We start from the raw sequence: 27,478 nt of genomic DNA on the forward strand, positions 1-27,478 counted from the left end.
AAGCATTTGTTTGATAAAATATATTTCATTTTTCCTCTCAAAATTTTTTTCAGTAGTCTCCAGAATCTGACAAGATTTCTCTCACTAATCAGATATAAAACAACACTTCATTCCACCAAAAAGTATTGAAGAAGCATCTTTAAATATGTTAAATGAGCTAATGAACACAGAAGTGTAATGTCTTTAAATTATTACATGATATTCTTTATTATAGAATAAATAATTATTATCAAATCTCAAAAATTGCTTTGTTATAGAGTCACAAGGCTTTCCAAGTCTTTTGAGAAGAAAACCTGCTATAAATGAAACAGGATGGCTAATTCTGTATCTTCATAATTCATGTGAAATCCGGATTTTGTTAAACAAAAGTATTACGACAAGTGGTTCAGTTCAACCCGTGAAGATCTGCCAGGTACTGCCTCTCTTGATCCACACCTTTAAATCTTGTTTTTCTCTTACAAAGGTAATAAAGCTGGGCTGTGGTTATTTATATTTCATACCTGTCCTTGCTTTTAAAATAAATCTCTACTTTGATTCTGTCTCTTGTTTTTGATTCTTCCCGTAAACTAAAGGTGATGCCTTTGAAACTTTTCTTTCCATTTCCTAGGGCTCCAGTTTGGGTTTGCCCTTCTGGGGTTCCCCAGTTTGGGCAATTTCAGTGTGTGTGAAAACCTTGAGTTCACACTTTTGCACAGCAGTAGAAAATCACTGAAATAATTATGCTTGAAACTGCCTCACTCACTTTAAGATAATAGTTCTTCTGGGCTTGGGGGCAATCCTTGCTTGTACATGTGGAAGTGTGTAGTTACAGTGACTTTTTTTTTGATAGATGGAGGTAAAAGTGTCAAAAATTTTATTAACATTCAGTTTAAAAAGTTTTACAGCTGTGATATGCTAAGATATAGGAGCGGCTTCTTAAAGAAGTGACACTTCAGGATTTGGTCATTGGTTTAGAAGTTGCGGAGCTTTGGTATTTTTTTGTTAAGTGCTTAAAGAATTCCTGATCTTGGTCCAGGACTGATAATATTATGCTCTTCTCTTCTTCCTCACTAAAGTGCGTCTCCATAACGTTCAAAGCAGCCTGGCCAACCTGGCAGTTCTCTTGAAGTTGTAAAACCTCCATTCCAACAATCCCGCTGAGTTTTTCTATCAGAAGACACAGGTTTTCCTTCTTAGGATGCTTCTCTGCCACCTGGAGGATATAAGAGATAATATGGAGAATGATGAAAACACTTTTCATGTCTTGGGAGGTGAGTTGATTCACTTAGTGGTTCAAAGACTTTGGAGTGAACACACTGGATCCACTGGCCCACAGGCCCACCAGTTGTGCAGTTAGCCATCAGCCAGATAGCCTCTTTCTGGACATTAAACTCTCCATTTTTTAACAGAGCCACCAAGGGAGGCAGCGTACCACAAGGAATCCACAGCTGGATGTCTGGATGCCTCCTCTGGATGGAGAACTTGCGGTGCATCAGGAGCTGGGGCAGCATGCTCAGCCGCCTGTGTCAACGGCCACTTAGTTCTGGTGATCCGTTACAATGACGAAGTTTCCACAGTGTGGAGAGAGGGGGTCAAGACATTGAGCCTCAAACTGGTCATGAGCTCTAGCAGCCAGGCAGGACCCCCTTGTCAACCGTTTGGCAGATGCACTCGTTGCAGCCATCATGAGGTAGGACATGGCCCAGCAGGTGTCCCAGGGAACCTCATTGCCACGACGCTGTGGGAGGTGGAAGAGGAGCAACAACATTTACTTGACCACTTTTTCACAAGAGTACCGGTTGTTGTTTTGCTCCAGTGTGGACAAGGTCCACATGATGTTCTACAGAAATGGGATGGGTATGGTTGATGAAAAACCAGGGCCAGCAGATGTGGGACAGCATTGCTCAAGAGGACGATGTCTCTGAATTCTCAGCTGTCACCTGCTCTGTTACCAAGAACCCACACTACCTGTTCACAAACAGTCACACCAGGAGAAGACAGAAGCTCACTCAAGGGCTGGATGGCACTCCGTCCACAACAGCTGGTGTCTGCTCCAAAGTCAATGAAGCTGTGCTGGTCAGAGCCCAGGCTGCCTCAACCGCAAGCAGTGGTGAAGCCATGACTTCAGGAGCTCCAGCAGCATGAGAACGAGCCTTGCTTCAACAATCTATTTTAGAGGAGGGCTTCTTTCTTGAGACAGCATTTTCCTGGCTGCCTGAGTGGCCTGGACACATAGCTCTGGGTCTGAGGAGTCACACCATTGATTATTTCATGCAGGGGGAAGCTGACCAATTTGGCGAGCTTTCCTGAAACTGGGTCAGGTGAGAGATTGGTCATGTTCCTTCTCTTTACAGCCTGCTCGTCTTTCTTGGCTTTCTGGAGCTGTAGGCTGATTGCCATCTGCTGTTGCTGCCTCGTAGATGCTTCTTTGCCTCAGTACTGAAATTTCCTCAGCCTCTCGACTAGAACTTCTAAAGTTGGCACATTGACTGGAAGAAGCATAAGAAACCACCTGGCGGAGCTGCCCTGATTGATGAGGTAGAAAGAAAGCAATATTCGAAGTCCAAAACCCAAGGTCCAATTTGTGACTGATTAGAATATACGACCTGATTTCACCTACAATGTTATTTACCTTTCTTAGGTAGCAGTTCTTTCTTCTATGGATTAGTGGTGATAATACCTGACTTTCTGAAGTTCAGGCTATTTTGGAAGAAGACAACTATTAATGCAATAACAAAACTTTTGAAATATGTAATTCCTATTGATATTCCTTAAGCAATGCAATGCATTTTCATTATCATCCTACCTTGTGTCAGCAAAAATTCTATGAACTAGGTAAGCTGAAGTTGAACCCAGTGCGCTAGAAAAGAAGGGTGTGCTCTTATAACGAAAGTATTGAGCTGAGAAGTCTGTGAGGGGCTGTACTTAAGGACTCAGTATTGACACTTGCATTTTTGTATACACATTCTCTCCTCTCCCATAAAATATTGATTAAGCACTTAAGTTTATTGAGTAAAGTAATGCATAAATCTAACACATGGTATCAAGTTTCGAGAAGATTATAATTCACTTTGTCAGACTGTACTGGCAGTCATTAAACAGCCAATGACGTATTTCTAAGTTTCGTGCAAAAAGTACATTAGTAATTGCTCAGCTAAACCAGTTTAGTAGTCTTTCCTTCCCATTTTCTTTGAGAACTTTGTCTCAAAATTCTAGAATAGCAATGATTTTGTGGTCTACTTGTTATTGGGACATTTGGTTAATAATGGGATATTTCAGAGTACACGGGAGGAGCAAAATGGTAATCACATGCACAGAAACGTTTGTCAAAGATTATAGCATTAAAGTGGACACTAGAGCTAAAGAAATAGCCAGAGGAGAATGAATGATGGAAGAGAGTTTTAATTTATTTTTATGTTGACTTCAAGCATGTTTAAAAGAGAATGGACTATAAGTAGATAATGAATCATCATACAACAGAAAAAGGAGAGGCAAGGATTCCTTTTTATCAGGAATGGAAAGGAAATGAGTGGGTGAAAATGACTATCCATTTAGAGACTTGTTGAGAGGAAAGGGAAGTCACAATTGATGTGTCTTGCAGTGAGGTGGAGAATATCTGAAAAGAGTACATATGTTTTAAATCTCCCCAGTGGAGACTGGGAGAGAGGCTGGCTAGTAAACATAGCAGGACTGCTGAGAGCACAAAGATTTAAACTGAATTCGCTGTCCATATTTATAGAGGAGCTGATCTGTCTGCTTTGTTATTTTTCTTCAGTAAAATGCAACAGATATAGACATAGAGAATAATTGTATTAATTCAAGGATGATGCATATGGATATCAGGTCATGAGATTGGAAGTATTTAACCTTGGGAAGAAAGGATGTGAAGATTATGAGAGCTCCTATTGGGAGAGTGTTCAAGCGCGAGGGGGAAGATTTCCAGCAGGGCAGCCGCATACGGAAGATTGGGCAGAGTCCTCGCAGATGGCGGTGTCAGAGCAGGGGAGCCTGAAGAAGAGTATAGAAGAAAAGCGACTAAGCATTGCAGATTTCCAGCAATCATGGGAATGAACCAATTTTTCTATTGTGTGTAAGAGACATTTTTAATCACCTTTATGTGTTCAAAGAATAGATTGAATCAGTTATTTTGGAAAAATATGACACAGCCTCTAATCATGCTATTTATTTAATAACAATTTATTTATAAATACTGCTATTAAAGAGTTCATTAAAAATGGCTCAGAAAGGTTAAAAAACAAACAGTTATAATATTAAACTAGAGATTAGTCTATCAATCTGTAAACTGTAGGCCTTTATACTGAAAATAAATTAAAGAAATAGTTTTTAAAATTATTTTAAAGCCTTTTCATCACTTAGATAAAGTCTTTGTTTTTTTGACACAACTTACCTTTTCAAACTATAAAAAATTTACAAACGCAAAGTTGAAGACATGTTATTTAGTCAAAATAGTCCTTTTCCAATGTCACTTCAGGTTTTACAAGGGGCCAAGAAGAACAGATCTTGCTTTGTCTCAAAGGGATTTTTCTCACATTAAAAAAAGCTGACATACTTTTATCAGTTCTCGTGTCATTTTTCCAAAACAGCTGTTTTAAGAAATATCAACTGAGTTCACATGAAATATTTTGCCTTCTAGCTTCAGAAAACACCAGGAGGATCTTTCTTTGTCAGTGTGCTTGACTGTGAAAACAGGAACTGGTGCCAATACGCCAAGGAAAAGAAGAGTGTTCTAGGAATCAGAGCGAATATTCTCACCCCAGTTCTACTATTGAAAGGAAAACTGTATTCAAGCCAAATAATAGTATGACCTTCAGTAGGCTGATAGTGTTTTATCATACACACACTGTCCATATATCATTACCTAAGCAGTAGAAGTACCTACTGCTATGTTTCTAGATTCTGAAGGGCTCTGCCTTAGGGCGCATGTTACTCCATCCATTAGCTTTGGATTCTTGGTTCTTGATGGTGTTCTTCTGCCAAGAACTCCACTTTTGAATTCCCAAGCCAACCAAAAGAACAGGTTTCCAAAGTCCCATTACGTGCAAAGGAAGAAGGTACTTACGTAAGAAAAAAAATTATAAGATTCTATTTAAAAAGACTAGAGAAAATTGCCCATTTCACTTAAACACTCTCTTTCTGAATAATCAGAACAAACACAGTACAACATACCCAGTTATATAAACCAGATTCATACAGTCTCAGCAAGGCCTTCACAAACACAAAATATTTTTATCTGGTCGGAAGCCAAAATGCAAAACAAGTTGGGAAACTTGATTCCAAGAATTCCAGAGGAAATATGTTTTCCAATCACAGAAATATAACTTCTTAAGCTCTTGCTGCTGCTTCCTAAAGTGCACAAGAAACCTAATGAGTGTTTAAACCACCTTAGAAAATACAGCCATTCTTTTAATATCAGCAAAAATGCAAATAAAATATATCTCCTTTTGCCAAGGAAATGATGACCCCAAGCTTCTCATATTTGTTGGGTTTTTATGATGTGAGTGAAATGTGCTAAGAAGTCAGAGGGAATTCTAGGCTGTCTCGGGGTGAGTCAATTCACTGCAATTTTCTTTAGCCTTTACGTTTTAAGGTCCTTGAATCAGAATGCAAAATATCTATTTTATAAATGTCATGTATGAGGGAAATAAATACAAAATGGACTAATTGACCTCTAATAATTTATCTTGTCTGATTATCTGATACTCAAGATTCTGAGTGTTTGTTCCTTCAGAGCTTCGTCTCCTGCTGGGAGATAATTTAACACATTATACCCTAATTTATATAATGTCAGAAAGATTAACTGTTACCAAATCTGTAATGATAACGGCAGCAGAGTAGCTGAAGCATCTTGTGGCAATTACTATTTTGTCAGAAATTTCCTACCAATTTTGAAGCGAGAAGGCGTTTGACTTTCACGGCGTTATTGGTTTTCAGATGAAGATTTGCTTTATTGATAAAGACAGAAACACATGTACATACACACTGAGTAAAATCAGATTTGGGGGAATGGATACTTTGTTTTAAAACAAATTAAAGCCATTTATTTTGATCACATGTTATTGCCGTTAAAATTTGAGACAACCCGAGTGAAGCAAGATCCAGGCCATGTTAAGCACCCACCTTACAGATTTAAGCAACACTCACTTGAAAAGGGGGAGGACGCCTAAACTGAAGGCTGGTGCAGTGTCATTTGCAGAGGTGGGGAGGGGGATGCTTAGAGGATTTTACTCCTTCTAAGTGACCTCTTTGGGATTTTCCTCCAGAGAAGCAGGCAGTGGGTTGCCTTTTTTACCTAAATAGCACAAATTGCACCAACCTTGACTTCAGCCGCCTTACAAGTATCACTGAAATCTGCTATTCTTAGGTACCTCTTGTCACTTAAGCTCAGCTTAAAACAGGGTGCTGCCAATTAGGGAGAGTTCCTTTCCTCCAGGTTTTGAAATATATATTATACATTTGTATATATGTGTGTGTATGTATATCTACATAAAAATGTATATGAAGTTTTAATAAGTATGTTAACTACCCTTTTGTCATACAGAAACTATAAACTTTAACATTTTCTCTAGTTTTGACCCCTGCAAGAGTTCGAGGTCTGTGCATTTCAGAGTTGGAAGCCGCTGAGTTAGTGCATTTGAAAGAGTCTGATGGTTGAGATCTTATTTCTAGACACAGAGAGATGATGGTTCATTGATACATTTACGACTGTATTTATGCATTAACTGTTATAAAACCATTGAGATATACTTGGTTTTTCAAAATAAAAATCATGTTAGTCTCATAAGAATTATTTTTGTTTAATCTTACACATCTGAAATCTTGAATCTCTTAATATACTAAATATTAGTTCTCTGCCAATTTTTCTGCTACCACTGTTTGCTTCTGGATTGCTACACAAAGTTCTACTCATATTATCAATGTTCATTTATTGCAATTGTACAGAGGATGTCCTAAGTGTCACAAACTGTGCAAGGAAATGTGAAATAAAGTGTTGAGCAAAACAGCCACAGTCCTTGCTCTCATGGGACAAACACTTGCCATCCTTTGTTCTAATTGCTTATTCTTGCCCTTCTTTTATCATATAGGTAGACAAATTATGTTCCTATTCCCTGATTCTCTCAGAAGGACTCCTGGGAATTGAAATGTCAGAGAGATAAGCACGAATTCTTTTTGAGATTGGATTTACAAAAGTACCTTCTGCTCCCTTCCAAATCTCAGACCTTTTTTCTGCATCTGGAAGTCACGCCATTTTGCCAGTTTCCTTCTCTCTATCCACTTCAACAGATTGGGCTGTCTGTGGCGTGTCCCCACAGGTGGACAAAGTTTGAGAAATTTACCAAGTACTGTTCTAGTGACCATATAAATCAATTGAATTAGATCTGTATTGTTGTTATTTATGAAATATTGGTAATAGAAGTTAAGTTTATATTTCTGTTGTGTTGCTGTGAGTTTGCTCTATACTATTAATCAACTCATACTTTAACCAGAACAAATCTCCTCCAGACTATGGGAGCAAGTGCCCAGCACTGTGTTACTCCAGGTCCCTAATGCTCATTGGAAAATAGCTACCTCAGAGATCACGCAGTGCCCAGAAGTAAACGCCAGGGAAAGGGACTGGGGACTAGTGTCAGGGTCCTCATTTGCCACTCTAGCATCCAAGAAGAAACTGAGGCAGGAAAATAGGACTGTCGCAGAAAAATAAAGCTAGTTATCCATACACCTTATTTTATTAATAAGGGTAGATTTTTCTTTCTCAAGCCTAAGAAGATATGGAAGACGATTACATTTTTGGCATTCAGCTTCAGGAAACATCTTTCAAGAAGACCATTTCTGTTACTGTCTTCTGCACTGATGAATAAAATTTGCAAAATGTTGTGACTGGCTTTATGAATCACCTAAACTCAAGCTTGGGTAACTTTTATACTTTTGGTTTTTAATGGTACATGTATTCCTCAAATAATATGCACTAAGGAAACATGTCTATTGTGACTCAGGACAAATCTATGGAACTGGAGAGAAAGAGGAGGTGGGGAGACTAGATATATAGAATTTTAAAATTTGGCAAACTGTAAGCAATCATACTAAAAGAATGGCATAGACTGGGAAATATGATGAAAATGGGTACAAATGTGTTCTGAAAATGCTTTTTTGAAGGAATCATCATTAATAAACTAATACCATATGAGTTTTGGAATTTTTAAAAAATAATACCAAATCAATTACATCTAGTACACACATATTTCAGAAGCTTCACATAGAAAACGACTTTATATGGGGCTGACCTAGAGGCGTGGTGGTGAAGTTCCTGCACTCGGCTTCAGTGGCCCAGGGTTCACTAGTTCGGATCCTGGGGACGGACCTAGTACCTTGTCAAGCCATGCTGAGGTGGCGTCCCACATAGAAGAACTAGATGGACGTGCAACTAGAATACACAGCTACATATGGGAGTTTTGGGCAGAAATAAAGAAAACTTCTTTATCTGCTTCAAAGATTGACCCAGTAGCTGGAGCTGGCTCCTCAGGGTTTTTTCCCATCTTTACTGAAGTATAGTTGAGAAATAAAAATTACATGTTTAAGGTACATGATATGATGTTTTGATATAGGTGTGCATTGTGGAATCACTGCCACAATCAAATTAATTAACAAACACATCAACTCACATAGCTACTATTTTAACAAAGTTCAAGTATACAATACAGAATTGCTAACTAAAGTCACATTGCAGTACACTAGATCTCCAGAACTTTTTCATCCTGCATGACTGAAGCTTTGTACCCTTTGACGAACATCTTCCTATTTTCCCCTTCCTCCAGCCTCTGGCAGCCATCATTCGACTCATTCTACTCTTCACTTCTATGGGTGTGACTACTCTAGATTCCACATATAAGTGATATCATGCAGTATTTGTCTTTCTCTCTCTGGCTTATATCACTTAGCATAACATCCTCCAGGTTCATCCATGTTGTGAAGGGCAAAATTTCTTTCTTTTTATGGCTGAATAATATCCCATTATATATATATATATATATATATATGTACATATATGGAATACATGTATATATGGAAAAATGGGCTTTGCATATAATGACTTTGGAGCTGATTGGGAACACTGGAAAAAATAACATTAGCTGTGCTTATAGTTTCTTTTTTTTTTTTTACTATCTTGTAAAATATTTCTTCAACTCAATAATAAAAAACAGTTGGTGTATATTAAAGAAAAAAAAGCCTAGCACCAAAACACAAAGCAAAGAAACTAGTCATCCATATAAGAATGTCACTTTAAAACTTTTGTTGAAGTTTTTAGAAAAATCTTAGATAATTATCATAGTTTTGATAATTTGGATAATATTTTATCACTCATGTCCAATATTGTCTAAGATTCTTGCATTTTGGGGAATATGATAGAGCTTTGCTTGAACTTGGGTAATGATATCCAGTGGTGACTCACTCATTCCTTTTTTTTTAGTAAGAATTCTTTCTCTCCAGTGACCATGAGCAATTTCAGGTCTTCCTTCACTTTCTAGTAACTGTTATAACAATCTAAGTTATAATTCTGACTAATTATTAATTCCTGAGCTTTTAAAAATTGTACCATTAAAACATAGGCTCTGAGACAATTTGACCATAATGATCTTACAATAGATGGAATGAAAAAACTGTACAAGTTAAATGGAAATATTTTTAGTCATTGGATAAGATGAACATAACCTATAATATGTCATAAACAACCTTGAATCTTTCATATTTTCCAATGATATAAGAGCGAGTCTTCCTACTGTGAATGAGGTGCTAAGAATTCAGATGAGAGCATTAGAAAAATAATGAGGTTTGGAATAATGTGTTAGTGAGATGTAAATAACAACTGGCCATACACTAGTAAAATTGATGAGGAAGAGGGGATATATGGAATAGAGTAAATGACACTGGAATGCTGAGGGGAGAGGAAGACGGAGTCACAGTCACTCTCTTTACATGCCAGTTACAAATAATATTTATGTAAGGATACACTTATATAGAATATGTATGTATTTGTCTCATATTTTTTTAAAAAATTGGGGTTGTTTACAATATTTAACCACATATTCTTGGAATATGTGCAATACATATATATGATATATATGCATATATATTTACATATCTACTAAAATTGCCAAGTAAAAGCGAGCATGATAAAGTGCACTAACATTTACAAAGCAATTTCAAATACTTGAAAATACTCAATTCTCACAATTGTTTATGAATACAGATTCAGCTTGATGTAAGGATAATATTTCTAGCACAAAAAGAAAAATACCTGTCAAACACTAAAATTCAAGATTCATGAGTTATTGAACAATTGTAAACAAAAATCTTCCAAAGTGAGCTGCACATTACTAGTAAATGGTGTTTTGGAGATAAACAGAAAAAGAGAGCCTGACCTCATAAACTTCCTAGCACCTTGGAACACTGCTTTTTGCTAATTTTCAGAATAGAACTGTCTCTTCATGGCCTCTTGGCATTGCATCAATGCGTGTTAAAATCACTAATTCCACCACATGCCAGATGGTACTCAGGGGATCATTTCCTAATTAACCTGGCTCTTACATGGCATTCATTCATTTTTGATTTTACTGGGGTTTTATCAGCTAAAACACACTTCATATTTAAATAGCTTATCAGCTGCATTTTAGTCAAACTGGTACAAGGACAATATTCTTTACCTATAATGAAGGACTCATACATGTTTTCGTGCTCTCTTTTCAACCTTCTTATTTGCTGCAATGATAAGATGAACACTCTGTATGTTTAAAGCTTTTATAGTCTCAAACCTAGATGACTTCGTTCACTAGTTCTGAATATTTTATATTTAAAACAAGGTAAAGTCATTGAATATTGAAATTAAAACTCTTACAATTACATGTATAATTTAATTCAGGTGAAATTTAACAATGAATAAGGATGTAAATCTGTTGGGAAAGAAACAATCCCGCTCCTAGAAGACAGTGTAGTGGGCACGGCTTCACTTATTATATGCCCTAGATCAAGTTACCAGACCTCCTCGGACCTTGGTTTTTCCTTCTGCAAATGACAATAATCATAGTACTTTCCTCAAACAACTGTTGAGGCGATTAATCAAAATAGAGCAGTTAAAATATTTAGTATGATGTCCTAGAAAAACTATATGGATTCTTGTCTTTCATCTAGTTCTCAAGTTAGGTTTGTCTTCCAGCAGTAACACACAGCTAGATCGGACCCAAGCTGGGTTATTTAGAAATAGAAGCCAGGCCATCTGTACCCTCCAAATACTATTGTGCCATACTCTGACACAGATAACCCTGAAAGATCATGTGGAGGCAGAAGTGAGTGTTTCTTGAACAACAGGAGGAAGATTTGCCAAGCCAAGCACCTACCAGCTTTGACACTAGCTCCCATTTCCCCAGACATTTTCTTGGAACTACACAAGGCTTCTCTGAATAGTCAAAGGAGTTGACTATTCAAAGGTGTTGTGCCCTGTAATACCTAATGTCTGGAAGTATAGCTCTCCAAAATGAACTTAATGGAGAATAATGTGCATAAATTGCATGCAGATGTTTACTAAGTAGGAATATAAGGGATTTTGAAGTCAACATCACTGAAATTCTCATTAACGACCTAACAGATACGTATATAGAAATTGTGGACTCTATGGGCCTAACTACAGAATTTTAAAAGTAATTTAATTATAGATTTATGTTCAGGTAGAATATCTTTTACAAACAAATCTCACAGTGTATTTCCTTAAAAATATGTTTTCATTGTGCAATTTATAATTATGTACTTTATACTCTAGTGAGAGTTTGCAATCAGATATTAAGGGTTATAATTACCAATCCACAAAGACCTAACTCTCCTTTCTGCATAATTGGAACAGAGAGATGATGTGTTAGAAATTCCCAGTCTTGGGGCTGGCCCCGTGGCCAAGTGGTTAAGTTCACATCCTCCGCTTCAGCAGCCCAGTGTTTCACCAGTTCGAATCCTGGGCACGGACCTAGCACCACTCATCAGGCCACGCTGAGGCAGTGTCCCAGGTACCACAACTAGAAGGACCCACAACTAAAATATATACAATTATGTACTGAGGGGCTTTGGGGAGAAGAAGGAAAAATAAAATCTTTTAAAAATAAGAAAAAGAAATTCCCAGTCTTATAGACAGAAAGTAATTATTACTTGAACTCATTTGTTTCAAAGTGGTGCCATTTCTCTAAGTACTGTTCAGTTTCACATCCATGTGATGACATTGTAATTTAGTATCCATCAAAGTATTAAAAATGCAAGTGTTTAATTTGATGAAAAAAAGGTAGATTATTTTTGTGGAAAGCAGACTAAGTAAAAATGAATCATGTATGAACCATGGAGCACTTGTAAGGATGTTATGAGAATCCTCCTGAGCTTTGGCTAAATTTTAGTTCAGTCCTTCACTGCCAAATATTGATTTATTAGGTAAATTAGTCCTTCATCAGTGAGAAATAGAAAACACATATTCTTGTAAGAAAACGAACGTTCTTTAAATTCAAGTGGCATATCAATTTATAAATTAAATTCAACAGGCTCCAATGAGTATTATACATTATGCTAGCACTGTAGACATGAATAGGCATGGGCCAATCATTGTGTACAGTATAAAGGATATAGACTTTAAAGTCGGAAAACTCTCATTTTGAATTGCAGGTTAGTTACTTTATCCTGTGACCTAGGTGTTTACCTTACCTGATGTTGAGTTTCCTAATCTATAAAACAGAAAAAATAATTATGATAATACCATTGCAATAGTAGTCCCAGTGCCCAAGATATTATGAGAGATACATAGAAGAATTTGAGCCTGAACCATAGGCCCAAACATATTGAGAATCCAGTCAGTACAGTATATGTGGTCCTAGAAGACTAGTCCTCTGCGATCCAGTACCATTCATTTATATGGTGCCATTCATTTGTGTAGCTCCCCCACCCTCTCACCCCATTTGCACCCCTATTGTGTATGTATATTTCCGTCATTATACCAGTCCTTCTGATGTTTCAGAATAGAATATCTCTTAAACACCACTTGACATATATCTATATTCTCATTCTTGTCACCACGGTTCTGTCTCCTTTTGCATAATGCTTTCCCATCCCATCAGACAATAAAGGCAGAAATTCTAGCAAAAGACTCGGCACTTGCTAGCCTCTTGATCTAAGGTATAGAGTGTGCAGCTGAAAAGAAGCAGGCTGTCACAATATGTTTTAGAGTCAGGATTTCAGGATTTGCTGACAGATTGGGTGTAAGGGGTGACGAAAAGTGTAAAATTAAAGAAGACTCTGGTTTTGGCTTCTAAACTATGTGAAAGGTAGACCCATTTATTGAATTGGGAAAACTAAGAAACAGGTCTGGATGAGAGAATTGAATTATGAGTTTTAGTTTATACAGAGTAAGTTTGACATGCCTAATGTATACTGAATTGAGAAAAGTTATGCAGAAAAAAGATTCACAGAATAAAGAACCGTGCTTTAGAATTTAGCCTGAAGAAAATTTATTCGAGTGGAATATTGCAATATTATTATCAATCAAATTCTCAATCCTAAATAAAAGAAGATTTTAGACCTTAAGCTGCAAAACTCATAGGAATGCAGTATAATGCTACCCTTTTTCATTGGCCATTTGTCAAGTTTATTTCACAAAAAATGCTACTTTCCAATTAACTTTCACTGCTTTACTCAATTCAACCAATATTTATAGTTCACCTACTCAGCCAGATGGTAAGAACTTTGAACAAGAGAAACACGGTTCCTGCCTTCACATAATTTATATTCTAGTAGAGGAATCAGACAAAAAGAGGTAGACACAAATAAATAAAATAATGTAAAGAAAAAAACAAAGATCTGACAAATAATATGAGAAGGGGCATTCTTTAATGGAGATTTTAAAGGAGACTTCTTTGTTATTTATATTTAGGTTGAGATGTAACTAATGAGAGGGAACTAGCCATATAAACAACGAGGGTAATAGTATCTTAGGCAGAAGAAACAGTATGCCAATGTTCTTGAGCTCACACAAAACTGAGAATGATCTAGAACTGAGAGAAAATTGATGTGACTTGACTGTATTGAATAGGACACATGGACTCATAAGAGGTCAGAGAGATTGACTAGAAAAAAATACATAGGTGCTTTAAGTAGTGTGGATTTAATTCTAAAAGTAATGAATACTCATCTAAGAGTTTTGTTTGTCTGTTTTTGGTGAGGAAGTTTAGCCCTGAGCTAACATCTGTTCCAATCTTCCTCTATTTTGTATGTGGGTTGCTGCCACAGCATGGCTGACTAGTGGTGTAGGTCTGTGCCTAGGATACGAACCCATGAACTCCAGGCCACCAAAGTGAAGCAGGCACAACTTAACCACTACACCATGGAGCCAGCCCCTCATTCAAGAATTTTAAGCATAAGACTAGTAATTGCTGATATGAGTTTAAGATCTCTCTTGCAGATATGTAGAGAAGGCATTGGAAGGGAACAGGAGGGGAAGTAGAAAGCTAGTTACTCTCAAGATGTACTTACCATGTAACACAGTGTATATATTTTATACCATATTATACAATTAAAGAATTGGCATATAATAATGCTAATAAAATTAATTACTTATTTTATATTTTATGGTATGAATTACTTTTCTTGAAACACGTATAAAATAGCCTTTTATAAGGAATACTAATTAAGAATAGATGCTATATTTCTTTTTCATTAAAAAATTCTTTCTTTTGTATATGCCTTTTCACTAGATTGATACAATTATGATATGCATATTTTTTCCATCCCAACACTTTGTCTATGTGTGTCCTTAAAGCTGAAAGGAGTCTCTTATAGGTACCATATAGTTAGGTCTTGTTTTTTATCCATTCAGTCACCATATCTCTTTTGATTGGAGAATTTAGTCCATTTATATTTACAGAAATTATTGATAAGTATGGACATACTTTTGCCATTTTGTTAATTGTTTTCTGGCTGTTTTGTAGTTCCTATGTTCCTTTCTTCCTCTCTTGCTTTTTTCCTTTGTTGTTTGAATATTTTCTTTAGTGGTATGCTTTGATTCCTTTCTCTTTATCTTTTGTGAATCTACTAGAGGTTTTTGTTTAGCGGTTACTAAGACGCTTACACAAAACTTTTTTATATTATAACAGTCTATTTAAAGCTGATACGACTTAAATGTGAAAGCATACAAAGCCCTACATTTTTACAGTCTCCCTCTCACATTTTATGTTTTTGATGTCTCAATTTACAAGATGTTTTTTGTATATGACATCAAAAGCAAAGGCCATTAGAGCAAAAAAATAAATGAGTGGGACTACATCAAAGTAAAATGCTTCTGCACAGCAAAGAAAACTATCAACAAAATGAAAAAGCAGCCTATGGATAAGAGGTTAATATCTAAAATACATAAGGAACTCACAACTCAATAACAAAAAAATAAGTATGCAACTGAAGATGGGCAGAGGATCTAAATAGAGATTTTTCCAACGAAGACATGCAAATGGCCAACAGGTATATGAAAAGGTGCTAAACATCACTAACCATCAGGGAAATGCAAACCTATTAGGATGGCTATTATAAAGAAGACAAGAGAGGAAATTCTGGTGAAGATGTGAAGAAAAGGGAGCCCTTACTCACTGTTGGTGGGAATGTAAACTGGTACAACCACTATAAAAAATGTTACGGAGATTCTACAAGAAATTAAAAAATAAAATTATCGCTTCAATCTCACTTCTTGGTATATATCCAAGGGAAACAAAATTATTGTCTTAAAATGATATTTGTATTCCCACATTCAGTGCAGCATTATTCACAATGGCCAATGTATGGAAACAACCTAAGTGCACATCTACAGATGAATGGGTAAAGGAAATGTGGTGTGTGTGTGTTCATACACACAAAGAAATATTATTCAGCCTTAAAAAAGAAAGAAATTCTAGGGCCAGCCCCGTGGTGCAGCAGTTGAGTTCGCATGTTCTGCTTCGGCAGCCTTGGCTTCACCAGTTTGGATCTGGGATGCAGACTTATGCACCAATTGTCAAGCCATACAGTGGCAGACATCCCACCTATAAAGAAGAAGAAGATAGGCATGGATGTTACCTCAGGGCGGCCAGTCTTCCTCAGCAAAAAGAGGAGGATTGGCGGTAGATGTTAGTTCAGGGCTGATCTTCCTCAAAAAAAAAAAAAAAAGAAAAGAAAGAAATCCTGCTATTTTCAACAACACAGATGAGCCTAGAGTACATTATACTATATGAAATAAGCCAAACAGAGAAAGACAAGTACTGTATAGTAATACTTATATGTGAAATCTAAAGAAAAAAAAAGAACTTATATAGAAACAGAGAGTAGAATGGTGCTTGCCAGGGGCTGGAGGGTGGGGGAAATGGGAGAAGTTGGTCAAAGGTTGCAAATTTTCAGTCAGAAGATGAATAAAGTCTGCAGATCTAACGTATACTATAATACTATAGCTGATAGTATTGTATTACATAATTGAAATTTTCTAAGAGAGTAGATCTTAAGCATTGTTAACCCTCTCTCCATAAAAAATGATAAATATGTGAAGTGATGGATGTGTTGATTAAATTGATTGTGGATCACGTTGTATACTTTAAACATATTCCAATTTTGTTGCTTACACCTGAATAAAGCTGAAAAAACTCGTGATACAAATAATAGACGTTCCTCACATAATTTTTTCTTACTTCATTTAGGTTTTTGCTCAACTTATAAAATATCCTGAACCTTAATTATTAAGAAAGTAATATTGGTGATCTTAGCTGAATTATCTTGTTTCTTTTCACGTCTTTGAAAAATCTAGTGCTCAGCAAAGCACATCTGTATTGTTTACTTGAAGACAAATTAGTGTCAAGAAACTCATTAACACTTTGTACTAAAGATATGATTGTTAAAAAATTATTGTGTTAGCCTGAAAAGTACCACTGTTGGAAACTCAGTCCTAAAATTTAATGCAATTGAACTTAACTACAGAGTTCGTTATTAGCAATGCTTGTTTTGGACATGAATATTCCGTTTAGGTTTAACAATGAATACTTTCCAGCCTGTGCACACTGATGAAGGTAATCATTTGCTCCATTAGAGATGACATGATATTCAAGGATTTGTTGTTCTAAGTATGCTCTTCCTGATGCCTGTTTTAATTTAATAGTATCATTTATTAACTAAAATAAATGGTTGTGTAAAGAGTATACAGATTTCCTTGAGTCTGACCATTCGTTTTAGTTTAATGATGGCAGTAAGAAGTACTATAAACTAATGGAAGTGGGATAATTGGAAGAGTTTACATGATGGAGGCTGCAAGGCAAGAGTCCTAAAATCTGTGCCTGCAGGGGATTGTTTTCCAATATTTTTTTAATTGATTGACCATTAGATCAAATACATTTTTGAATATATACACTAATACTGCAAGAGATATTTTGGGAGACTTTTTCATATTGCATCATGGTAAATCATACAACAGTGTAGTCTATAAAATCAAAAGTATGGTTGGTTAAGTGGTAGAACAAAGAGCTGCTAATGATGGGAATATGTGTGAAAGCAAACATGTCAAGGCAGTGAGAAAGCTTAGCGGGTAAAACTGACAGCCTTTTGAGCCAGCTGGCCCAGGTTGGACCTTTGCTGGTAAGTTGATCTTGAGCAACCTAATGAATTATCTCCCTATCTCGGTTCACTAACGTATAAAACAGGGATAATAATTGTACCAATTTCATAAAGTTGTTAAGAAGGTTAAAAATCATTAATAAATATTTTATAAAACAAGAACTATGTCTAGTAAGTGCTATATGTTTCAAGTATTCCTATTATTAATCAGAAAGCCCCTCCATCCCATCTACTTAAGAAACTCTCTGTATTCTTATCTGAATGTTCTCACAGTGTCTGTGTGATGAAGTCTGCTTATTTTGTTCTCTGCATGAGTTTTGTTGATGAGAAGGATGATTTATTTCCGTATGCTATTAGTGTGTTGGATAATTATAGTGATAGTGGGTACCATAGTTATTCTTGACTTTAATGGAATTTCTTCTAACATTTCATCATTAAGCATTTTGTTTACAGCCATTTCTGGTAGATAATTTTCAGCAAGTTGAGAAAACATCTTTCTTCTATAGAAAGTTAAGATTTCTTTCTTTTAATCAGAAATGACTACTCAATTTTAACAATATCTTATTAGTAGGTCCATCTTTGAGTCTCTTAAATGAGGATGACATTCTATTTATATATAGCTGATTTACATATTACAGGTAATATTTATCTCTAGCACAGATCCACTTAATACTTTTCTCCACTTCTACTACAGAAATTCAGACGTGTTAGATTACACTCCTCTGAAATGCTGTCCTTAGTTTTCATCTTGCCAGAGTGGGTCTAGCATATTTTTTGTAGGTTTGCCTAGAAGGATCAACAATAGCCAGGGAGATTAGACGCAATCTCTGTAAATGCACTGACATAATTTTGGATATATAAATATACATTCATAATTTTTATCCAATGTAAATTTTAAAATTGATGAATTGGATAATACATCTCTTGTCACTTTGTCATATCCACTCTACACATCAAAGCCTCTGCCTCCTTCTCATCTTCTCTGATGAAATGTCTCGATTGGCTGCATACTTAAAAAAAAAAAGCACAAAGAAATAACAAAAATAATTCTGAATTCCACTTTGCTCATCATCATATCTTTATCACATTTGTGATTCTTATGGCGCCTCCATCCAATCTGCCTACTAAAGTAAAAACCTTAGAAGTCAACATTGAACTCCTCTATTCTTCCCCCAATCCGCACACACATTCCCGTCTCTACCTCAGTACATCAGGAAGTTTGGTGATTTGACTCCATATGGAACCACTTATTTCTCCCTGCACTACCTCTTCCCCAATCCAATAGAACATCTGATTTGCCAATCCTTCAAGACTCCCACACCTCCACCTGGACTACTGCAAGAGACCCACCTGACCTCTTTTATTTCCTTTTCATCCAGGCTACACAGCAACCCAGGTCATTAATTTAAAATATGAATCTGCTGATGTCTCTAGCTGCTTGAAACTTTTCTTTTATCTTTTTTTTTCTTGCTGGTCACAAACTCATTCTCTTTTTTTTTATTGAAGTAGCATTGACATACAATAGTATATTAGCTTTAGGTGTATAACATACATAATGATTCAATATCTTTACATCATGAAATGTTTCTCACAGTAAGTCTAGTCACCATACAAAGTTACAAATTTGTTTTTCTTGTGAAGTTCAAGATCTACTCTCTTCATAACTTTCAAATATGCAATATTATATTATTAGCCATAGTGATGTACATCCCATGACGTTTGTTTTGTAACTGGAAGTTTGTACCTTTTAATCCCCTCACCTATTTCACCTGCCCCCAAGCCCCCTCCCCTCTGGCAACCACCAATCTGCTCTTTGTATCTGAGTTTTGTTTTGTTTTGTGTTTTAGATTCCACATACAAGTAAAATCATAGAGTATTTGTCTTTGTCTGGTTTATTTCATTTAACACAATACCCTCAGGATCCATCCATGTTGTTGCAAATGGCAAGATTTCATTCTTTTTTATGGCTGAATAGTATTCCATTGCATGTATATACATCTTCTTTATCCATTCATCCATTGATGGACACTTAGGTTGTTTCCATGTTTTGCTATTTTAAATAATACTGCAATGAACATATGGTTGCATATATCTTTTCAATTTATTGTTTTTGTTCTCTTCCAATAAACACCAGTAGTTCCACTTCTGGATCATACGATATAGAAAATTTAAAATAAAACTTTTCTTATAGCTTATAAGCCCTGCATGACCCAGCTTCTACATGAATATTCAATTTCACCTCCTGCCTCTGTCACTTACTCTGTTGTAGTAACAATTTATGTCAGTCTAATTTTTACCTCGGGGACAAAAAGATTGATTGATCGTTCTCATTTATAGTAGATCGTAGTCCTTGGTGTATGCATGTCACCACTTTTTAATTATTTTATTTATTTATTATTTATTTATTATTATTAATTAATATATTAATATTAATATATTAATATTAATAATATAATAATATTAATATATTAATTATTTATTATTTTATTTTCTATTCCTATTTATTTTCTATTTCCATGCTTCCATTACACAGTTCTTACTTTTTTGGGCACTCCCCTCATACACACTTTTTATATTTACACTTTGCACTGTAATATTTACTTTTTCTACTTGACATTATATTTTTGAGATCTGTGAATATTTACATTTGAATATCGTTTGCTATTTTTTAAACTGTATAACATTTTATCATTTGCATATGGCAAATTTTCTAGCAAAACCTGCTTCTAGATCATGACATAATCTTTACCGAGTCTGGTCATTTATGGTTGCCTTTCTCTCTTCCTGGAATCTAGCCTGTTCAGAGAGACTAACTTGGTTAAAAGAAATACAACCACGGCTCTGATCTCTACCATTAAATTCAGTCAGGTAAACTATCAGAGGATAATTCTAAAAATGTTAAAACTATAATCCTAATGCAAATTCTTAGTGAACCATGCCAAAATTTCACACTAGATATTACTTAAAGATGCCAGGGTTACATTTTTAATAGTTTCTACTATGCATATTTAGTGTATATTTCAAGGGTAGGAAATCAAAACCAAGAATTCATCTTCACCAGGTTTTCCCTACAGAAAGTGTAATACGGGTGAATTATTCTCTCTTTGCATTTCTCCAAATCTGCTATGATTTCTGACATTCTAGAAAGTGACTTTCCTTACTATGAATGCTTCAAGCCACAGAAGAGATACAATACCGGTTTCCTGGGAGACTGATGTAGACGCTGGCCCAACAAATGCTTTATAATAATGTTGCATAATAGCTAGCTTTTCAAAAGAGGTTTATTTTCAAATATAATCCTCAAGATATGACCTTTATTTTGCAATTGATTTGTCTACTTATAATCTGGTAAAACAGGGAATGGATTCTTTTTGAATGCATGCAAATAACTACATTGCTATGAACAGCAAAGTTACTTAGCAGAAGTATTTCTGTGGAGTCAATGAGAACAATATCTCAATCTAACAGTGTTTCACTTCAGTTTACACAAGCATGGCCTACTAAAGGTAGAAATAGATTAGGAAGACTGTAAAAGATTTCCTCATATGCCTGTCAGAATATAGATAGTAGCACAATGACAGTATTCCAAAACAGATAACCAAAATTATATTCTCTCACTATTATTATTTTTTTTAGTTCATGTAGTTATTTATTTTTCTGTAAGATCTTAGATTCACAGTCAGCTTTCATTAAGTTTTCTACTTTGAGATTAAAAAGAATCACGGAAATCCTCACTCAGCCCTTTGGAGAATTCTGACCACTATCTACTGGAATGGTGATATCCGCTCAGAATGAAAAATCTTTATCTGTGAATCTGTTCCTTGTCGTAGTATAATTACTAGTACTTTGTATGGTCATTTTCTCTATTCTCTGACATTGTCCTTTCTCACTGGGAAGAAAATAGGTCTCATGTGTTAATGAAGAGAGAGATGATTCTAGTTAATTTATTAGAGTAACCAACAATCTTTGGATGAGAAATACTAAAAGTACTATATGGAGAGGAGTGAACAGAAGGTGAGGAAAACATGTTTGAGAAATTTTGCCGTGAGGGAGAAAAAGAGATCTGAAGGTAAAACAGGGAGATGAGGGGTTAAGAAAGGGGCTGAGCTGTTCTGTACTGCCCCTCCCCCACCCCAACTTAGTTGTAGCAAGTTTAATAACAGGTGGGAAAGAACCACTTGAAAGGCTTAAACTGTATGAGAGATAAGGGATATACTTTGGGTAAGGTTTATGAAAGAGAGAGATACAAGTTCCTGAGCAAAGGGATTAGTCTTTGATAGGAAGAAAACCTCCACTACTTTATCAGGTGAAAAGGAAAATAGGTTTCTATATTTGGTATCAGAAAGTGAGAGCACTCCTGCTTGGGCCAGCTATTTTCTCTATGCAGTGAGAAATGAGGTCATTTTCTGTGAAAAATAGATGAGAAGGTTTAGAAATTAGAGGGGAGTGGGGAAGGCTTGAAATGGTCTATGTAGTTGCTTGGTGAGTGAACCGAAAAAATACATGTTAGAGAATGAGAAGCTAGTGTGGGAACTCAGATGAGTTTTGTAACTATGGATTTTCAGATGCACTTAGAATAGTCACACATGCCATTCATAAATAGAACATAAGCTATGAAAACAAGTCTCAATAGATTTAAATATATTAATAGCATTTAGAGAAAGGTCTTTGCCCAAATGGAATTAAATTAGAAAAAAATAACAAAATGACTTCTAAAAAGTAACCAAATACTTAGAAATTAAATAATATAACTTTAAATAATATATGAATAAAAGAGAAAATCACTCAGTAAATCAGGAATATTTTAATTAAATGAGAATAAAAACACAATGCACCAAAATCCATAGAATGCAGCTAAATCAGTGTTTAGAGGGAAATTGGTTGCTTCAATGCTTACATTAGAAAGGAAGAAATCTCAAATATTTATCTAAATTTTGACCTTAAGAAGTTAAGTAAACAAGAGAAAATTAAACCCAAAGCATAAAGCAAAAAACAGTAAATAAAGGAACACAAATCAATAAAATAGAAAAAAGAAAAAATAGACAGAATTAATGAACTCAACAGCTCTGTCTATGGAAGGATCAATAAATATGATTAATAACTTGGAGGAATTTTTTTAAAAAAGAAAGGTAATATCAATATTAGGGAGAAAAGAGGACATCATTGAACATCTGATAATCATTAAAATCATATTAGAAAGTGGTTAACAGCTTTGTGGCAATAAGTTCAACAACTTAGAGGAAATGGAAAAATCACTTTAAATAGCCCAAACTTTTAAACTGACACAAGAAGAAATAGAAACTCAGTCTATCTCTATATCTTAAAGAAATTGAATTTCTAATAAAAACCTTCCCACAGAGAAGATTATTGGACACTATGACTTCACTGGTGAATTATATAAAATATTGAAAATAGATATAATACCAAGTTTACAGAAATGCATTAAAAATATGCAATTGCAACCACGATAAACCTATTTTCTAATAAGGTCACGTTACGAGATACTGTGGGTTGGGCCTTTGACATATCTTTTGTGGTGGCACAATTTAACCCATGACAGGTATCTACACTGATACCATTTTACAGAAAGCAGTTAAAATAGAAAATTTAAAGAATAAACAAAAGATTCAAACTTTTCCAAAGAAGGCAGAGTACTCAGACAAAATCTAAGTGAAGGTGGAAAATCAAAGGTGTAAGTCAGCTGCTCTTAGCAGGCTCAGCTGGTCTCTACTGGGCATACTCATGTATTTGTAGGCAACTGACAGAGTGGCTAGGGCTGCTAGGATGGCCTCACTCTCATGTGTGGCTCTCGGTCACTATTCAGCATGCTAGCCTGGCTTCCTCCAACAGCAGTAGGTTTCAAGAGAGGGAAAGTCCTAAACTGCAAGCTTGCCTTACATTTGCTGCTATTCCGTTGGCCAAAGCAAGAAACAACACGGAGTCCAGATCAACCCTAGGGAGTAAATACAGAGAGGTAAAAACAAAGCAGAAGCTGCATCATTCATGCCCTAGAATGGAGGCTAATGAATCCCACCCTTGTGTAATCCACCACTTGAGGATGTGTGACTTGCTCCTAAACAATAGGACATGGAAAGGATGATAGAATGTCTTCCCTTGATTAGTTTACCTTATATGACAAAAGTGAAGGGATTTCACTGCCATGATTATAAGAATCTGCCTTATCTGACTGGAGAGAAATATTTTCCTGCTGTCCTGGAGGAATCAAACAGCCATGTTGTGAACAGCCTGTGAAGACAGCCTCAGGGCAAAGAACTGTGGATGACCTCCAGGGCTGGAGGCTGGCATCCAGTAAGAAGCCAGGAGTCTCAGCCATACAACCACGAGAAAATGATTTTTTTCAGCGACCTCAATGAGCTTGGAAAGAGAGTCTTCCCTATCTGGAGACTCTAGATGAGAACCCAGCCTGGCTGAAACCTTGATCGCAGCCTTGTGAGACCCTAAGCAGAGGACCTAGATAGACCAGGCCGGGGCTTCTAACTCACAGAAAATGTGAGGCAATAAAAGTGTGTTACTAGAGGCATGGTAAATTGCTACATAGCAATAGAAAACTAAAGACAGAGCATTACTGAAAAATATCTACCACAGTCAGTTACCAGTGAAATCCTCCATATCCTACACTTCTATTCTTATGTAAATCTTCACCCTCTCTTTTCACCTGGCTCTTCATAAAAACACTTGCTCACCATGCAGCCCTCTCTAGTGAGAGCTGTTTCCTCTCCTCACATTCATTAAGTTCCGTGTACATAACCCTGGATAAATCTAAAATTTATTACTCCACTCCTGCACTTGCAGCTGGAGAGAAACAAAAATCATGCTAACTGCAGTCATAATTAATTCATGAATCTCAACATCAAGAGGGCTCCTAAAGAAGCCCAGCAATATTACATTGCCATCATCCATTCATAGCTCTGCTCTCTCAAGCCAATTATTTCATAACTTCTCTTTTTTTCAAACATCCAACACTTTCCACCCCATCTTAGCTCTCAACTGATGACCTTGTTTGCTGTATCATCGAGAAAATGAAAGCAATTGAAAGTTCCTTTGTAAGTTTCCATTTCCAGAATCTGTGAATTTACACGCTGCTTCAGAGAAACAATTAATCCACACAGGTCCTCTGTATGATTCAGCAACTCCCTTGAGTAAAGGTTTTTTGTAATTAGGTATTTCGTTCATTTTTAATGCAGTAAACATAAAATCATTGCATTTAAATTAGTTGAATTAAATTATTAAATAACAATAGAAATTCAAAATTTTAATCCTGATATTTGGAAATTCAAAGTCATTAGGGTATATTAATTTTTACTAAATGCTTTTATAGATGTTAAATTATCTATACGTTCTTAGAAAAAAAGTAATAAAAGAGACCTTGATTCAGGAACAGCAAACTAAAATGATTTTTATTTGCTCTTTTTCAACATTATGCTATAACAAGTAGTTACCTTTTATTGTTTGCAGGAATTTTTTCATGCTACAGTAGGGGGACATTTGCAACGGCATCCAGGGCTGTGCTAGTATTTGATATCTCAGAGGCCTGGTCTGAAACCTTTTTGGTGGAAAATTCATTAGCAGTTGCTAAGCAACTGAAGTATTTGGATGTACTGAGAATTGCTTGACATGTTTTCATTGGAAAATATTGCCATAGGGAGTAAAACTTTGAGATTTGGCATTTGTCTCTGAAATCTGAAAAAGTATTAATTGTTCCTTGCTAGTAAAATATTATATTTGAAAGACGTTTTGGAAGGAAGACTTTTAAGATTGAGTCTTTTAAAAAAAAATTACACTTGCTTATGAAGCTCTTGAATCTAACTATAGTATCAGGTTACTTTTATAGAGAAAAATATCTTAAGATTCAAATTGTAATACAGAAGAGTTACTAATTTAGATGGATGATAGTTGTTTCATATAAAATTAATGGCCACAGAAGGAGCAAAATCTCTCAGTAGATACAAGGAAAGAAACCCTATGTCAGGAAATACCAGATCTTGATTAAAAATAAAACATATATATATGTGTGTGTGTATATATATATATATCACTTAGTGACAAATTAATTAGCATGGAAAATTAGTTCAAGGGGAATAGGAACGTAGAATTAAGGTTCTCACCTTGGAAAAAAATGTTGAAAAATACAGAGACTCTTAAAAATTCATTATTTGAGCCCCTTACATAGTTGTGCTAATGAAAAATAGATACTATTTTAAAGCATGCCTTGTCACTAACTTCTAACTTCTGTACTTGTCACAGTATTTGCAAAGTCAAAAGACAGAGAAAACAAACAAGTTCAAATTACTTGTTAGTAGAAAAATAAACATCAATTTCCAGCAGAGTTATCACTTGGTCTCCTACTGTAAGCTTTCACGGAGTGTCAGGGAAAGTCAAGATAACTTGAACAAAAGAAAAGAACAGAGATTCTGAGGTTTAACTAAAATCATCTCCAGAAAGAGAAAGTCCACTCTAAGCATGAAAATACTGGAAAGAGTTTGGGTAGATCAGATCGCTAACTACAAGAAAAACGTTTAACTGTCCAGGGGAGTCAAAGAGGTCGTCCTGCAAAGGCATCAGTTCTTGGAAAGTGAAGGACATATAGGAATGTGAAAAAGGAGAAAAACAATGAAGAAGGTACAACACCCCTCCCACCCTCTGTGAGACGCCACAAATTAACAAAACTGAATGTTGTCACACCAATAGAAGAGAATATTCTTGAATAAGGAATCTTGTTCTGCCATTCCTATCCACAAAATGCAAACATGAACATACAGACACATGAACAGTCTTTATCTATTCAAAGCTACTATGAGAAGAAAACAGAAGACGACAATCAAAGCGTTCGAGCTAGTAAAATTACCTTTTCCCTCCCACCAAAAAATGAAAAAATCAGAGGAGAAAAAAACTGTAACACAACACAAAAACTTTAATATCCTAAATAAGCATTTGGAGATATGAAAGAAACCTTGAATCTGAATTTTCAAATTGAGAATAGAAATGTAACATAAAAGAGAAAAATGAAATGAGAATGAAATAAATTAAGGCGCTATAAGGCAAAAAAGACAAAAATAATTAAAAATGAAGGTAATTTACAAGATGTCCAAGGGAGAACAGAATTAATTGCATATTTAATAAGGGACAATGAAGAAAGCCAGGGGAGAAAAACAGAAAGCAAGGAAGTGAAAATGAAGAAAACAAAGAATTAAAATATTTGAGACGAAAGTGGTTAAAATAGAAGACATGTAAAAGGACACAACTCTAAGTGGAGTACTCAAAGAAATTCAAACAATTAAACTCTATTAATATTCATTATTATAATCAAATAAGACTTTCAAAAATAAAGAACACTTGAATCTATGCATTGAAAGGGCTACTGGAAACAATTCTCCAAACTGTCCTGACTTTTTTCAAGGATGCTCATATGGCATACAGCTTTGGAAGCTAGGTGTGACGTCTCTCTAGAGAGCAGGTCAGATGTGCTTACTGCCCATTACACAATATTTCCTCAGGCTCCTCTCCTGTAACAGAGCCCATTGCATGTGCAGGTGCCAACTAGCCTCTTTGCGGCCCCCTGTGGGAATTGTGGCTATGGGAGCCAATTTAAAAATGTTGATACTCTGCCTTATGGTATTCTTGTGAGTAGTAAATTGTCCTTAATATCTGACCCAGGAATCTTTTGTCTTCTACTAGCATCCAAGAAACTGTGGCAGGCTAATTTTTCAGCAAGCATGCAAATAAGATAGTATCTCAGAACACTTAGAATTGTTGATATAATAATTATAAAACAATTAGCCTTTAAATATGAAGGGGGAAATTTCCATGCCTTCCCAGTAAAAAGATG

General features: G+C 35.6%; 1 pseudogene; it reads right to left on the bottom strand.

Moving 5' to 3' along the window:
• Window positions 1-931: 931 nt before the first annotated feature.
• Window positions 932-2,481, bottom strand: LOC124244953 (importin subunit alpha-8-like; annotated as a pseudogene).
• Window positions 2,482-27,478: the final 24,997 nt, after the last annotated feature.

This window comes from Equus quagga, chromosome 9 (assembly GCF_021613505.1).
Source record: "Equus quagga isolate Etosha38 chromosome 9, UCLA_HA_Equagga_1.0, whole genome shotgun sequence".
NCBI classification, from domain to species: Eukaryota; Metazoa; Chordata; class Mammalia; order Perissodactyla; family Equidae; genus Equus; species Equus quagga.